Raw genomic sequence first — 15,077 nt, 5'->3', positions numbered from 1 at the left:
TGCCTTGGCTCAAGTGATACCCCTGCCTCAGCCTCCTGAGTAGCTGGGACTTTAGACATGTGTCACTGCACCCATCAGTGTCCAGAATTTTTATTGGGGCTTCATTACATAAGCAGGATTGATTGATTGATTGATTGATTGTCATGTGGTTGAATTCAGACTTCAGTTCCTATGATACTGCAAGACCCAAAGCCTTGATCCTAGGTCACGTGGTTGGCCTTTCTGATGTGGCTAGTTCCCACCCTAAGACTGTTAGGTGTGATAAACCCCACCCTGAAATCTGGTGTGGTCATCCGCCATCTTAACCAAAGACTGTCCTGTCAGGTATGACAGATTACCTCCTAGAAGTTTAGAGTAAAAGCCAGATATTTTCTCTGGGTAAGGCCAAATTCTTAACTACAAAGAATTTGGGAGCCAAGCTTTATGGTTAGAGTTGAGATAGGTTGAAGTCTAATTGAAGTCAGCAGAAGAATCTGACAAAAACCATGATGGATTGATTTGTTACTGATATTTTTATGTAAAAAAGAATCAGGGCTGGGAGTAGCGGCTCATGCCTCTAATCCTGTAACCGCCCAAGGAGTTCACCTTGCCTACTGCCTAGACAGAGCCAATTCATCAAGAGGAATTGCAGTAGAGAAAGAGTAATTCGCCCAGAGCCGGCTGTGCAGGAGACTGGAGCTTTATTTTTACTCAGATCAGTTTCTCCACGCATTCAGGGAGCAGAGTTCTTAAGGATGGCTTGGTGGGTGGGGGGAAGCCAGTGAGCCAGGAGTGCTGATTGGTCAGAGATGAAATCACAGAGAGTCCAAGCTGTCTTCTTGAGCTCTGTCAGTTCCTGGGTGGGGGCCGCAAGATCAGATGAGCCAGTTTATTAATCTGGGTGGTGCCAGCTGATCCGTCAAGTGCTGGGTCTGCAAAATATCTCAAGCACTGATCTCAGGAGCAGTTTAGAGAGGGTCACAATCTGTCCTCCAGCTGCATGACTCCTAAACCGTAATTTCTAATCTTGTGGCTAATGTTAGTCCTACAAAGACAAGCTAGTCCCCAGGCAAGAAGGAGATCTGCTTTGGGAAAGAGCTGTTACCATGTTTGTTTAAACTATAAACTAAGTTTATCCCAAAGTTAGTTCAGCCTGGGCCCAGGAATGAACAAAGACAGCTTGCAAGATGGAGTCAGTTAAGTTAGATCTTTTTCACTGTCTCAGTCATAATTTTGTAAAGGCAATTTCAATCCCAGCACTTTGGGAGGCCAAGGTGGGCGAATCGCTTGCACTCAGGAGTTCAAGACCAGCCTGACCAACATGGGTAAACTGTCTCTACAAAAAAATACAAAAATTAGCTGGGTTTGTTATGTGCCTGTAATCCCAGCGACTTGGGGGACTGAGGTGAGAGGATTGCTTGAGCCCCAGAGGTCCAGGCTGCAGTGAGGCATGATCAAGCCACTGCACTCCAGCCTGGGTGACAGTAAGACCCTGTCTCAAAAAAATTTCTTAAAAAAAATTATATTCCTTTTATACTTAAATATTAATAGCAATAATTCTTACCCCTAGATTTTAGTTTTATCCTGGCTATTCTTTTTTTCTTGTTACCTCTTTATGAAAAGCTCATGTTGTCCTAAAATTAGAAAGATTTTAAAGATTATTAGAAAAACTGAACTGAATGTTAAACACATACATTTTGCCTTTCAAAGAAGAAAGCAAAAGAATGACCACAGTCAGGTTCGGGAGTTTATCTGTTTTCAGTAATCTGTGCATTGTTCTACATTGCTCTAGATAACTGAGAGTTGTCTGAGATCGGTTTTTGTAAATGTTTAATTTTGCCTGCTTTTACAAGATAGTCATTTAGCAAAAGAAATTTCCAAATAATTCCTCATTTCAGCAGTAATAGGCAAGAAAAGAAGATCAAATCCTTGAACTATTTACTTAGATGAACAGAAATATCCTTTTTGAAATAATGGATATTCAAGATTTAGCCATTAAAGGGTTAGGGTAAAATGAAAATCCTCTCAGTAATAGTTGAAATCTGAGAAAATCTTTCAAGGAAATTAAACACTTGATCAAAAAGAGGAAAGGGTTACTGGTGAGAGCTGAGATTAAACAGCAGAGTTGTCTGAGAAGAGGCCTCAATTATAAGAAGTATGCAGTTAATAATATCCTCTCAGGGATCTGCCTTTCCTCAAGACATCACTCTGGGGAAAAATGCAATAGGATTTCATTTTTTTTAACTAAGATAGGACACGCAAAGAAAATTTTAAAATGAAAAGTTAGTAAAAAATTAGAACAAAGAAGGAAGAATTTAGAAGTATACTTTTAGAATAATCTAAGAGATAGGAAACTGTTACTCCAAATTGGAGTCAAAGACATTTTAAAAGTACACATCCATTAAACTTTATTTTGTAAACTGAAATATAGAAACAAACCAAAAGCAAGATACTATTCACACTCACTGCCATGAAAATAACCAAGCACTTCCATCATGTAAGTCCTTTGGCTCCTAAGAACACAGAAATCTCCAGAATGAGTCTGTTATTTGAGTCTCGTCTTTGTCAATGACTCATCACATGGTCCTGCAGAAGAAGAACCACTCTCCCCTGTTGTGTTTCTCAACTGGGAAGTATGAGAATGCTTTACAGTCAAAATGCGCACCATCATTATCATCACCAACCACCACTGTCATCACCACAAACTACCATGTATTAGCTGCCACCTAGTATGGGCATTGTACCGTGCACTGTCCATAGTTTATTTATTTGTTTATTGAGACAGATTCTCACTTTGTCGCCCAGGCTGGAGTGCAGTGGTGCAATCTCAGCTCACTGAAACCTTCGCCTCTCGGATTCATGAGATTCTCTTAACAGCCTCCCGAGTAGCTGGGATTACAGGTGCCGGCTACCGCACCTGGCTAATTTTTTGTATTTTTAGTAGAGATGCGGTTTTGCCATGTTGCCCAGGCTAGTCTTGAACTCCTGAGCTCAGGCAGTCCACCCACCTCAGCCTCCCAAAGTGCTAGGATTACAGGCATGAGCTACTGTGCCCGGTTCACAGTTACTTAAATTAATTCATATAAAAGCACCAAAGGTTAAAGTATTATTATTCCCACTTTACAGATGAAAAATCTGGTGCTCAGATAATTCACAGAGTTAATAAGAAAAATAGTTAAGTTAAAACCTAGTTCTGTGCTGGGCACGGTGGTTCACACCCGTAATCCCAGCACTTTGGGAGGCCAAGGTGGGCGGATCACCTGAGGTCAGGAGTTTGAGACCAGCCTGGCCAATATGGTGAAACCCCGTCTCTACTAAAAATACAAAAATTAGCCAGGCATGGTGGCATGCGCCTGTAGTCCCAGCTACTCGGAGGCTGAGGCAGGAGAATTGCTTGAACCTGGGAGGCGGAGCTTGCAGTGAGCAGAGTACGTGCCTGCACTCCCGCCTGGGCCACAGAGTGAGACTCCATCTCAAAAAAAAAAAAAAAAAAAAAAAAAAAAAATTCCCTCACTCTTTATTCCTGCTTCTGTGGTTCAATAGTTTAGCATTTCTTGTGAGTAACTGTATTTGTAACTGCAGCCAGTGCTCACATTGTCTTCACCACACTTGTGATTAGGGTTAGCTCAGTCCTTGGAAGGACAGTAAGGACTCTGCCTTGTCTGTGGGCCTAAGGCTAACAGAGGATGGAGCCTTATAACTCGATGGACAACAGGCAGCTTGAGGCAGTCATTGTACCTAGGCTGCGAAGAGAGCTGTGATGGGTCCCAGCAGCAGACAGACCAATCTCGAGTTGGGCAAACTCTCTTTCACACTCTACCCCGATACCATACAGTGCCTCATAACATTCAAAGCTCTTTTTGATAGCATTTCAAGTCTATATGCCTTTTCTTACAGCATACTCCTTTTTGAGTAAACACACAAACAAAAAAGGTTTTATTGAAGTAGTTTGTTAGAATTCTGGCTGAATGAGACAATGCCTCAACTTTTGCCTAAACAAAACAGATAAATCTATCGACTTACATAGCTAAATTGTGAGAAGGCAGGAACAGAGCTGGTCTGAGAAAAGACGGAATGCAGAGGACTGGGTACCATCAGGCTTATCTCTCTCCCTCTTTATGGGAGCACTGGTGGCTCCAGGCTCATACTCTCAGAGGGTGGCAACTTGAAAGGAGAAAGTGTGCCTGTGAATCTGAGCAGCTCCACTTTGAAAAATGCTGGGAAAGAGTTGTGTCGTTCCAACTTGGGTTATGTGCCAATCTCTTGGACCACTCACTAAGGCCAGGGAGGCAGAGATATACAAGAGGATGTCCATTCCCGTTCTGACTACAGGACTAGAATGCAGGAAAGACGGGTGGTTTCCCCAAAGAAGGAAATGACACTGACATGGGGCATTACTGTGGCAGCCTCCCTAGCCCCAGTCAACCAAAGGTCGTATCTGAAGTAGGGATTAGGTTCTAGGGTCAGCCTGAAGGAGAACCATTACATATTTTAAAATCATCCTCAAAAATCTCTAAATTGGTTACACATCCCTAATTCTTAGTCACACTAGGGATTGAAAAACACCAAGCTTGATTAAAGGAAAGAACGACATACAAGTCTGTAAAGTGATGTTTGGGCATTTAAATGAACTTGTTTTTTTGTTTCTGTTTTTTTTTTTCTGAGATGGAGTCTCCCTCTGTTGCCCAGGCTGGAGTGCAGTGGCACGATCTGAGAAATGAGCATCCTTTTAAGACACAAATCACATCTCTTCCTAAGAGTAGCAGATGCAGAGAAATTTCCAAAACTATGTCTTTTTTTTTTTTTTTTTGAGTCAGATTTTCACACTTGTTACCTAGGCTGGAGTGCAGTGGTGCGGTCTCGGCTCACTGCAACCTCCGCCTCCCAGGTTCAAGTAATTCTTCTGCTTCAGCCTCCCAAGTAGCTGGGATTACAGGTGCCCACCACCACACCCAGCTAGTTTTTGTGTTTTTAGTAACGATGGGGTTTCACCATGTTAGTCAGAGTGGTCTCAAACTCCTGACTTCAGGTGATCCACCCCCTTCGGCCTCCCAAAGTGCTGGGATTACAGGTGTGAGCCACCACACCCTGCCAAAACTGTCTTGTCTTAATCACAGGGTGCGCTCCATTGTTTTTTTGATATTAAGCTTCTATTACCTTAAAACAAAACAATAAAATCATTTGTTGAGATGATTTTAAAAGATACGTATAAATACATAGCATAGGATCTGGTCATAGAAGGTAGTCAATAAATAATTGCTGAATTTAAATCCAAATCTTTCTTGAATCTGAAAGAGAAGTTTCTATTTGGGTTGACGTTTTATGTTGTGGCTCCTCCAATCAGCAATCGTCTCCTGATCATCTGGGCTTGGTCTCTGACCTTCAATGGAATCACATATTAGAGGAGTTTCTTACATCATAGATTTGTGCTAGGAGAGGCAGCTGGAGAAAATGAAATGTGCTTGGATGGCTTGAAGAGCCTGGGTTCTAACCCTGGCTCTGACAAAGTTAGTCATGAAACTTAAGGCAAACCCTTTCAGTTTGCTGGGCTTCATTTTTCTCACTGGCAAAACCGGGATGTTAATGCCTCTCTACCAATAAAGCTGTTGGAGAGAGATTAAACTAGATAGCATATAACTGACTAGCTGGCTCATATTAAACACTGAAATGATGTCAGTTTCTTTCCTTCCTGAGAAGGAATTACATTATGGCAGGCCTCGGGATACTGACAACCAAAGAGAGTCTGTAATGCCCACTGATACACCTGGCATAAAATAGTTAAAGAAGCAAATTCCGACTCAGAAATACGGTATGCAGTTCTTCATTACCATTTTCTCAGGTGGACAGAACTTTTCTCTGTTTCTATCAAGTTGCCAAAAAATTATTTTTTAAAAAATATATACATAGATATATACACATACATATATGAAATGTGCTTGGATGGCTTGAAGAGCCTGGGTTCTAACCAGGCTCTTGTTTATATGTATATATATGTATTCATACATATATATCCATATTTATATGTATATATGTATGTATATATATTTATATATATTTTTTGAGATGTATAAAATATATATTATATGTATATATTTTTTGAGGCGAAGTTTTGCTCTTGTCACCCAGGCTGGAGTGCAATGGCATGATCTTGGCTCATTGCAGTCTCCACCTCCCTGGTTCAAGCGATTCTCCCACCTCAGCCTCCAGAGTAGCTGGGATTACAGGCATGCACCACCATGTCCAGCTAATTTTTGTATTATTAGTAGAGACGGGGTTTTACCATGTTGGCCAGGCTGGTCTTGAACTCCTGACCTCAGGTGATCCACCTGCCTCAACCTCCCAAAGTGCTGGAATTACAGGTGTGAGCCTTAATATGTTTTATATGGCGTGCCCAGCCATTTTAAATATACTAAATTGTGCCTAATGAGAAGAAAAATTTTTTTTTATTTGGATTTATATGTATACATGTGATAGGATGTTGGTAAAGATATACAACTATTGAGTTATTGAGCTTTGAAAGGCATTCCGGACACAGTGCTGGCCGTTACAAATATTCATTTATAGTGTACAAGTTGTTCTAGAAATAAGATTTTTTTTTTTTACTGTTTCATTGCTGGCAGTTGAATTTTTTCCTTTCTCAACATAGCCATTAGCCTCTGTAACCTTTCCTAATTGATTGTTCCAAAATGGTTTACTACTGTTCATTATAGTAGAGTTCTTATGTATATGTGTAATACATGTTATGATTATGAGTAGGCCTTTTGGCTCACAGAAACCCAGATATGGCACAAATATTCATCACACATGGCCCCTGGAAATTACCTGGCCTGGAAATCTAAGCCAACATGGGATTAATTTGATGTAATTCAATCTCTTGGAAAGATTGTCTAATATAATTGCCTTACATTATATTTATTGATTGGTTAATTTGGATAGAAATAAATTCTTTTTTGATAAGTGTGAATTAGAATCATATGCTAATTTTACAGAGGAGATAAAGTTATTTATTTAATTTTAATGTCCTCCCAGCACTCTGGTTCAATTGTTGGTGAAATACAGTGTTGCACAATAAGTTGACACCCAGATTTAATTAGTTTCTTGGGGGAATTATTACAAGATGGCATAGACCTTAGCAACAACCCCAATTTTTAAAAACATATATTGTGATATTTCTTTTCTTGGGGCATGCATTCCCTTTTATCGTATCTTATCTCTGGGATACACATTTCTCTAGAACAATAGAATATTCATGAACATTACATAGGTTAAAACACTTACACACTAGAGAGGGTCCAGCATGGGCCTCCAAACTATACCTAGAAGACAGTTTAGCACACACTTGTGAAATTAGTTATCCTGAGGATCATGGATCCAGTGAGAACATATGCCAGAATGCAGGACAAGAACATGCAGATATATCACTAACTTTTGTAAATAAAAAACATGAAATTTGACTAAAGCCAAGACCGAACCATTCAATATTCTAGATCCTACCACTGCTTGCCTTGTTCATGTTGGCAATCATAGCAGCACCAAGGGATTCCTAGTTTATTCGTTAGTCAGGGTGAGACTGAGAGTGTAAAGCATTTCAGGAAAAGACAGCAGCATGCTAGAAATGAGAGAGAGCCTGGGATGCTCATGGAAATAGGTCTAGGAGTGCTGGGATATGCAGACTAAGGGGAAAAGTGATGAGGAGGCATAAGGGCCAAAGTCTGCAGGGGTCTTTGGCTCATTCTAAGGACAGTGGGAAACCACTGAAGAGTGTTAAACAAGGAAGTTCCATGATTCGATCTGCATTTTAATAAGTTTTTGTCTAGCTGCAGGATGGAGACCAGAGGTCAGGAGAGTAGGTAGGAAGTAGAAGAAGGAGGCAAGGAAGACTCCCAGGCTTTTGACTTGAGCAGCTGAGAGTCTGGGCTATTTACAAAGCAGGGCAACACTGGAGGAAAGGCAGGGGTTTTTGTTTGTTTTGCTGTTATTGTTTGTTTTAAAAGATAGGGGAGAGGGTGATGAATTCAGTTTTGGACCCACTGAATTTGGGGTGCCTATGACAACATTGTATTAGTCAGCTTGGGCTGTCATAACAAAATACCACAGACTTGGTGGCTCAAACAACAGAAACTTATTTCTTATAGCTCTGGGGACTGGAAAGGTCATGATCAATGTGCTGACCAGGTACATTTCATTCTGAGGCCTCTTCTCTTGATTTGTCGGGGGCCACCATCTTGCTGTGTGCTCACGTGACTTCTTGTGAGCACACCATCTTGCTGTGTGCTCACCTTTGTGTCTTTGGAGAGGGCAGAGAGAAAAAAAAAGAGCGCCTTGGTGTCCTCTTTTTATAAAGACACTAATTCTGTTGGATCAGGACCCTACCCTTATGACCTCATTAGCCTTAATTACTTCCTTGGAAGCCCCGTTTCCAAATATAGCCACACAGGGGTTAGGGCCTCAGTAGAGGAATCTGGAGGGAGATGGGAACAAACATTCCATAACACTTACCCAAGCAGAGAGGTTAAGGTGTCATCAGGAATGGGAGTGGGAGGGGCTTTGGAGCTCAGAGAGGAGGCCTGGGCTGGAGCTCCTGATTTGAAGGCTATTGGTATAAAATTGCCAACTTGAAGCTTCATGAGTGGTCTGAAATCATCCAGGGAGAGAGAACTCCAAAGAAAGGAAGGTCTCTCTAGGATCTCAACTTAGGGTAGAGGAGGAAAAGCCGGCAAAGGGGATTAAGATGGAACAGCCAGAGAGCTGGGAAGAAACCAGAGGATCATAGTAACTTGGGAACTAAAGGGAAAAGAGCGTTATCCCATTTCCCTTCTCATGGCCTGGCAAGCAGGAAGTTCCCCTGAATGTCAGACTTCTGGATCTGGCTGTGGTTCTATCCCTCCCCAAGGCCAGAACTGTGATTATTGAACAGATGTCGGTTGAGCAGTTGGTGTGTCCCAGCTCTAGTATTTCCTCCATGGAGGACAGGGAGCAGCTGAAGAAGCAAGTCCTATTCAAGGAACTTATGGAAGAGCCGGGAAATATTTCGAAAGAGAAATCACTCTCAGGGCAGGGCCATGAATATTAACTGACATAACATGTATACGGTGACCGTCGTTAAGAGTTTAGAGGAGGCAGAGATTGCTCTGGCCTGAGGGAGTCAGAGGAGATGTGGATTTGAGTGAGAAGGACTATATTCTTGTGGTGTGAGTGAGCAGGCATTTCAGGCAGAGGGAGTTGTATGAGCGCAGGACACTGAGATGACAAATCTGATCTTGCCATCGGTTCCCCAAGAGCTCCTTGTTGCTGGTACAAGGATTCTGGAGTCTTTAATGCTCGGGCCTCTGCCTGCAGCCCACACTCACCTCCCACTCCTACCCTACAGCCCACACTCACCTTCCTACCCCTCCCCTTCTAGAAGGTGCTTTGTATTCCAGCAGATCAGAACTCTTTGTAGCTTTTCACACATGAACACACACATACACACACACCAAGCTTCTAGCGTCCCTGCCTTTATTCATACCATTCCTCTGCTTTGCATGCCACCTGCCCCTCCTTCTGGTTTACCCTTACTCGGCCCCTAGGGCTGAGTCTAAGCCTAGGTCCTCACTGAGAAGCTCATCGCACTCCATCACCGGCCCCACACGCTGCTCACACAGCACTGTGAGCAATATATCCCCATGAAGACCCCTACCGACACTCTGCTAAATGTCTAATTGTTTATGTGGCTGTCACCTGCACTAGATTGTCACATTCATGAAGACAGGAATCGTGGGGTTTGTTTGTTTGTTTTTGAGATGGAGTCTCGCTTTCTTGCCCAGGCTGGAGTGCAATGACGGGGTCTTGGCTCACTGCAAGCTCTGCCTCCTGGGTTCAAGTGATTCTCCAGCCTCAGCCACCAAAGTAGCTGGGATTACAGGTGCATGCCACCACACCCAGCTAATTTTTTGTATTTTTGTAGAGATGGAGTTTCACCATGTTGACCAGGCTGGTCTTGAACTCTTGACCTCAGGTGATTCGACTACCTCGGCCTTCTAAAGTGGTGTGATTACAGGCATGAGCCACCACACCCAGCCTTGTTTTTTTTTTTTTTTTTAAACACAACCCCAGCATCTAACCCACACAATACATTGCTGTGGACAATGTTAATGAAAAAAATAAAGCACATCCTCCACTCCACTGTGCTAAATTTGACTTAACTGACATTCAACCTTGTACTTCTTCCATAACACAATAAAATACAATAAAACGTTAGAGGTATGGAAACGCAAAGTAGCCCGGGGCAGGCTTGGACATCATGTGATGGAAAGCATTAGCTAAGCAGCCAGGACCACTCTGGGTTCTTGCCTGTTTTGTCACCGTGAGCAGCACGCTCAGTAACTCATTGGTTTATGTGGATCAAATTTGGAAAATGCCACGATGAATGAGAGTGCAAAACCAATTAATAAGCCTGAGAATTTTATTTTGAAACATAGAGGGAAAATACCAAAATATGGAAAACCATAATAGCTAACCTTTAGTGAGGACTTACTATGTGCTAGAGGCTGACTACAATATGCTCTTTACAAATATTAACACGTTTAATTTTCACAATAGCTCCATGAGATTATTTTTAAGTGAGTTAACATTTAAGGAGTGAGTAAAATATATTAGCATATAGTAAGCACTATGTACATGTTAGCTTTTTTTTTTTTTTTTGAGACAAAGACTTGCTCTGTTGCCCAGTCTAGAGTACAGTGGCACCATCTTAGCTCACTGCAATCTCTGCCTCCCAGGTTCAAGCTATTCTCCTGCCTCAGCCTCCCAAGTAATTGGGACTAGAGGCACGCACCACCACGCCAAGCTAATTTTTTGTATTTTTAGTAGAGACGGAGTTTCACCATGTTGGCCAGGCTGGTGTCAGCTGGCCTGCCCGCTGATCTGCCTCAGCTGATCTGCCCGCCTTGGCTTCCCAAAGTGCTAGGATTACGGGTGTGAGCCACTGCACCTGGTCCATATTAACTATTTCTATTCTTATGATCATTTTATGGAGGGGAAACCAAGTGACAATGGGATGAATATAAATAAATTGCCTCAGTAACTTGGTAGGTGATAAAATTGAGATGTGAAGCCACGTCATCCAATTCTAGAGTCCAGACTCTTAACCATTACATTAGAAGGTGACCAAATCCCCTATTCCACTGTAGGTAAAGTCAGTTTAGCTATTTCATTTGAAACAAGATGATAGTGTTTACACAAGAGAACCTGTGACCATTTGGTACCTGTAAAATACACAGCCATAGGGAAGTCATGTTGTTTACCAAAGCAAAAAGTGCGGGTTGGACTGTAGGACAGAGGAAATCAAACTGTGGTTTAAAACATTCACCTGTGGGAAGTCTGTGCTAGTGCAGCAGTTTCTAAATCAGAAACATTGGCATGGCTGGTAAAGGGTGTGTGTGTGTCTAAAGGGAGCAGAGTCACCAAACATAAAGTCAAGTTCAGGACATTAAAAAGAAGTGATTGCCAGTTTCTGTCATTATCATTTTTAAAAGAAAGATATGGAGAAGAGAAAAGGTGAGAGAAATTACTGAATGCTAGGCACTCCACTGCATTCTTAACATATTTTAGCTCATAAAATCATTGTGGTCACCTGGGAAGTACCTATCATTATCCTGCTTTTGAAGAGAAGAAAACTAAGGTTCAATGACTTGCCCATAGTTTCCTAGTTTGTAAGTGGCAGGACTGAGATTTGAACCTAGGCCAGACCAGTTCTGAGAACTACATTCTCCCCTTGATGCCAGACTATAGGTAACCAAACTTTCCTCCCAGTCACATTATTCTTCTTCCTATCAGAGCAATGGGAAACCCCTGTAGTACTTACTTTTCAAAGAATATTACATTACTCCTTTTGTTCCTTTTTTTTTTTGGTAGCAGAATATTAGGGACTTATAAAAAGGGTAAAAGAACAAAATCACTAAATTAAAAAACCCTTCTGGGTGCAGTGGCTCAGGCCAGGCACTGTGGTTCATGCTTGTAATCCCAGCACTGTGGGAGGCTAAGGCAGGCAGATCACCTGAGGTCGGGAGTTCGAGACCAGCCTGACCAATATAGAGAAACCCTGTCTCTATTAATAATACAAAAAAAAAAAAAAAAATTAGCCAGGCATGGTGGCATGCCTGTAATCCCAGCTACTCAGGAGGCTGAGGCAGGAGAATTGCTTGAACCTAGGAGGTAGAGGTTGCAGTGAGCCGAGATCACGCCATTGCACTCCAGCCTGGGCGACAAGACTGAAACTCCGTCTAAAAAACAAACAAACGCTCAAATATCATTGTCCCGCAATGGTTAATAACGATACTTTCACCACCTTGGCTTAAATGAGAAAAATAAAAACAGTATGCTCTGTTTTCCCATAAACTAAATGTATTCTTTAAAAAAAATAATTTCAACTTTTAGTTTATATTTGGGGGGACATGTGCAGGTTTGTTACTTGGGTATACTATGTGATGCTGAGGTCTGGGGTACGATTGATCCCATCAACCAGAGAGTGAACACAGTTTCCAATAGTTTTTCAGCCCTTGCCCCCTCCCTCTTATCTCCGTCTAGTAGTCCCCAATGTCTATTGTTACCATCTTCATGTCCATGTGTACCTAAAGTTTAGCTCCCACTTATAAGTGAGAACATGAGGTATTTGGTTTTCTGTTCCTGTGTGAATTTGCTTAGGATAATGGCCTCCAGCTGCATCCATGTTGCTGCAAAGAACATGATTTCATTCTTTTTTATGGGTGTGTAGTATTCCATGGTGTATATATACCAAATGTTCTTTAGCCAATTTACTTTTGATGGGCACTAGGTTGATTCCATGTCTTTGCTTAGTGCCGAAATGGACATACAAGTGCATGTATCTTTTTGGTAGAATGAATTATTTTCTTTTGGATATATACCCAGTAATGGGATTATTGGGTCGAATGGTAGTTTTGTTTTAAGTTCTTTGAGAAATCTCCAATCTGCTTTGCCCAGTGACTGAACTAATTTACATTCCCACCAGCAGTGTATAAACATTCCCTTTTTTCCCCAGCCTCACCAGCATCTGCTATTTTTTGACTTTTTAATAATAATAAAAGGACTTTTTTTCTAAGATTTTTTTCCTCCTACCTACCTGGTGTTAAAATACCTTTATTTTATGAAATGATGACAGCAACCAGTAATTTCCTTTTAATGTCTTAACCTGGCAATTATGTGTTTGCCCTGCCCCCTCCAAACCTCCCCCTGTCAACCTTCCTACCTCCTGCAAAATGTTATTGCTATCTCTCTAGGAACTGCTGCATGAATGCATGTTTATGTGTGTGTGTGTGTGTGTGTGTGTGTGTGTGTAAAAAGTTTGTCTATTTTTGCCCTAGATTCTCCTCCTCTTCTTGTTATTGCTTCTAATATCTGATGAAATATAAATGAAATTTCTCAATGTCTTTGTGCTTGCAACTGTATCCTGAACAGGCAGGATTTTTGCAAACAAAGAGATATTGACAATACAGTTATTCTCTGAAATATTTTCTCTGAAAAGAGTGACAGTGCTGCCTGCTGAGGTCTCTTACACCAAACATGATTCTGAACTACACAGTCATGATTATAAAAGTGAAACTGACTCCATAACATATTAGCTGTTTTGTGGAAAGTGACTTTCTGATATCAGAAGAGTGTATTGAATAGAATTGAAGCAAAATTATTCTTATGCCATATATAGAGAACTTTAAGCAAAATATAATTTTTTTCTAAGTTTATTTAGTAAGCTTCTTAAAATAAGATCCTCAGATATAGTCATTCATTCCTATAGTGTAATTTTAAAACCAAAAAGAGTTTCCATCCTCCAGATATCTTCTTGCCAACCTATAACAAAACACAAAGCAGGGAAACTGCCAACAGCAGGATTCCCAGGTTGTTTTGCCTTTGCAGGGTGACTTTCCTCTAAAATTATCTGGGGTCCAGGTGCTCTGCCCCAGGGCTCACAATCGCTTTCCCTGCCTTTCTCCTTTAAGTATCCCTTCCCCTCTCCATCGTGCCTGCTGCTCCACTTCATAAGACTTTCATAAACTGTTTTTAATACAGTGAGCGAAACTCAGGATCACACAATAAATACAATAAATACAAACTTGGAAAGTATCCCAGTACTGAATTGTTTGACTCTAGATCCACATCCCGCCTTACACCCCTCTTCCTGCCACAAACTCAGACGTTTTTTCAATCCTTTGCCGCTCTCCTTCATAGTGAACTCAAGCTTCCTCCACTGGAAAGCAATCTTGCCATTTATGTTTCAGCTCCCTCCCACACCCTCTTTCCCTTAGTGTAGGCCACTTCAACCTGGCTTTATACAATGGGTGGAATGCTGGAGCCAGCTCATGCTGTCTCAAGAGAGCTGATTATAACACTTTCGGGAATTTTGCAAGCTGGATGTTAAAACAGTTATTATTAAAAATTAAATAATATAAACTGAAAATCAAGAAAAGTATATAAAAACAAACATTATAAATAGTCCAAACTCACCACTGCCTAATTATTTTACTATGTGTTATTATTTTTTATGCATTGGAAGTTATTTATGTCCACTGTATCTGTGTGATGGAAATGGTATATAATAGTATGGGCATCTCTTTCCCAGCCTGAGTTCAGTGGCATCATATCGGTAGCTTGAAATCTGTCATGGTTTACACCACTGCTGCAAATCAGGGTTCTGGCCTGGCACAGTGGCTCACGCCTGTAATCCCAGCACTTTGGGAGGCCAAGGTGAGCAGATGGCTTGGGCCCAGGATTTCAAGACTAGCCTGGGCAACATGGCAAAACCGTCTCTACAAAAAAAAAGATACAAAAAATTAGCTGGGTATGGTGGCACATGCCTGTAGTCCCAGCTGCTTGAAAGGCTGAAGGTGGGAGGATCATCTGAGTCTAGGGAGGTCACACTGCAGTAAGCTGTGATCTTGTCACTGCACTCCAGTGTAGGTGACAGAATGAGACCCTGTCTCAAACAAATCAGGCTTCCTCCCATCACACTGCCTAAGGCCAGTTGTGAAGTATTTACCAGCACATCTTCATGCAACACAATGGGAAGGCCCAGCTATTTAGTCTACAGAGCCAAGGAAAGCAGA

This window comes from Macaca thibetana, chromosome 1 (genome assembly GCF_024542745.1).
Source record: "Macaca thibetana thibetana isolate TM-01 chromosome 1, ASM2454274v1, whole genome shotgun sequence".
In the NCBI taxonomy this organism is placed as follows: domain Eukaryota; kingdom Metazoa; phylum Chordata; class Mammalia; order Primates; family Cercopithecidae; genus Macaca; species Macaca thibetana.
Note: the sequence above shows the minus strand (reverse complement) of the source record.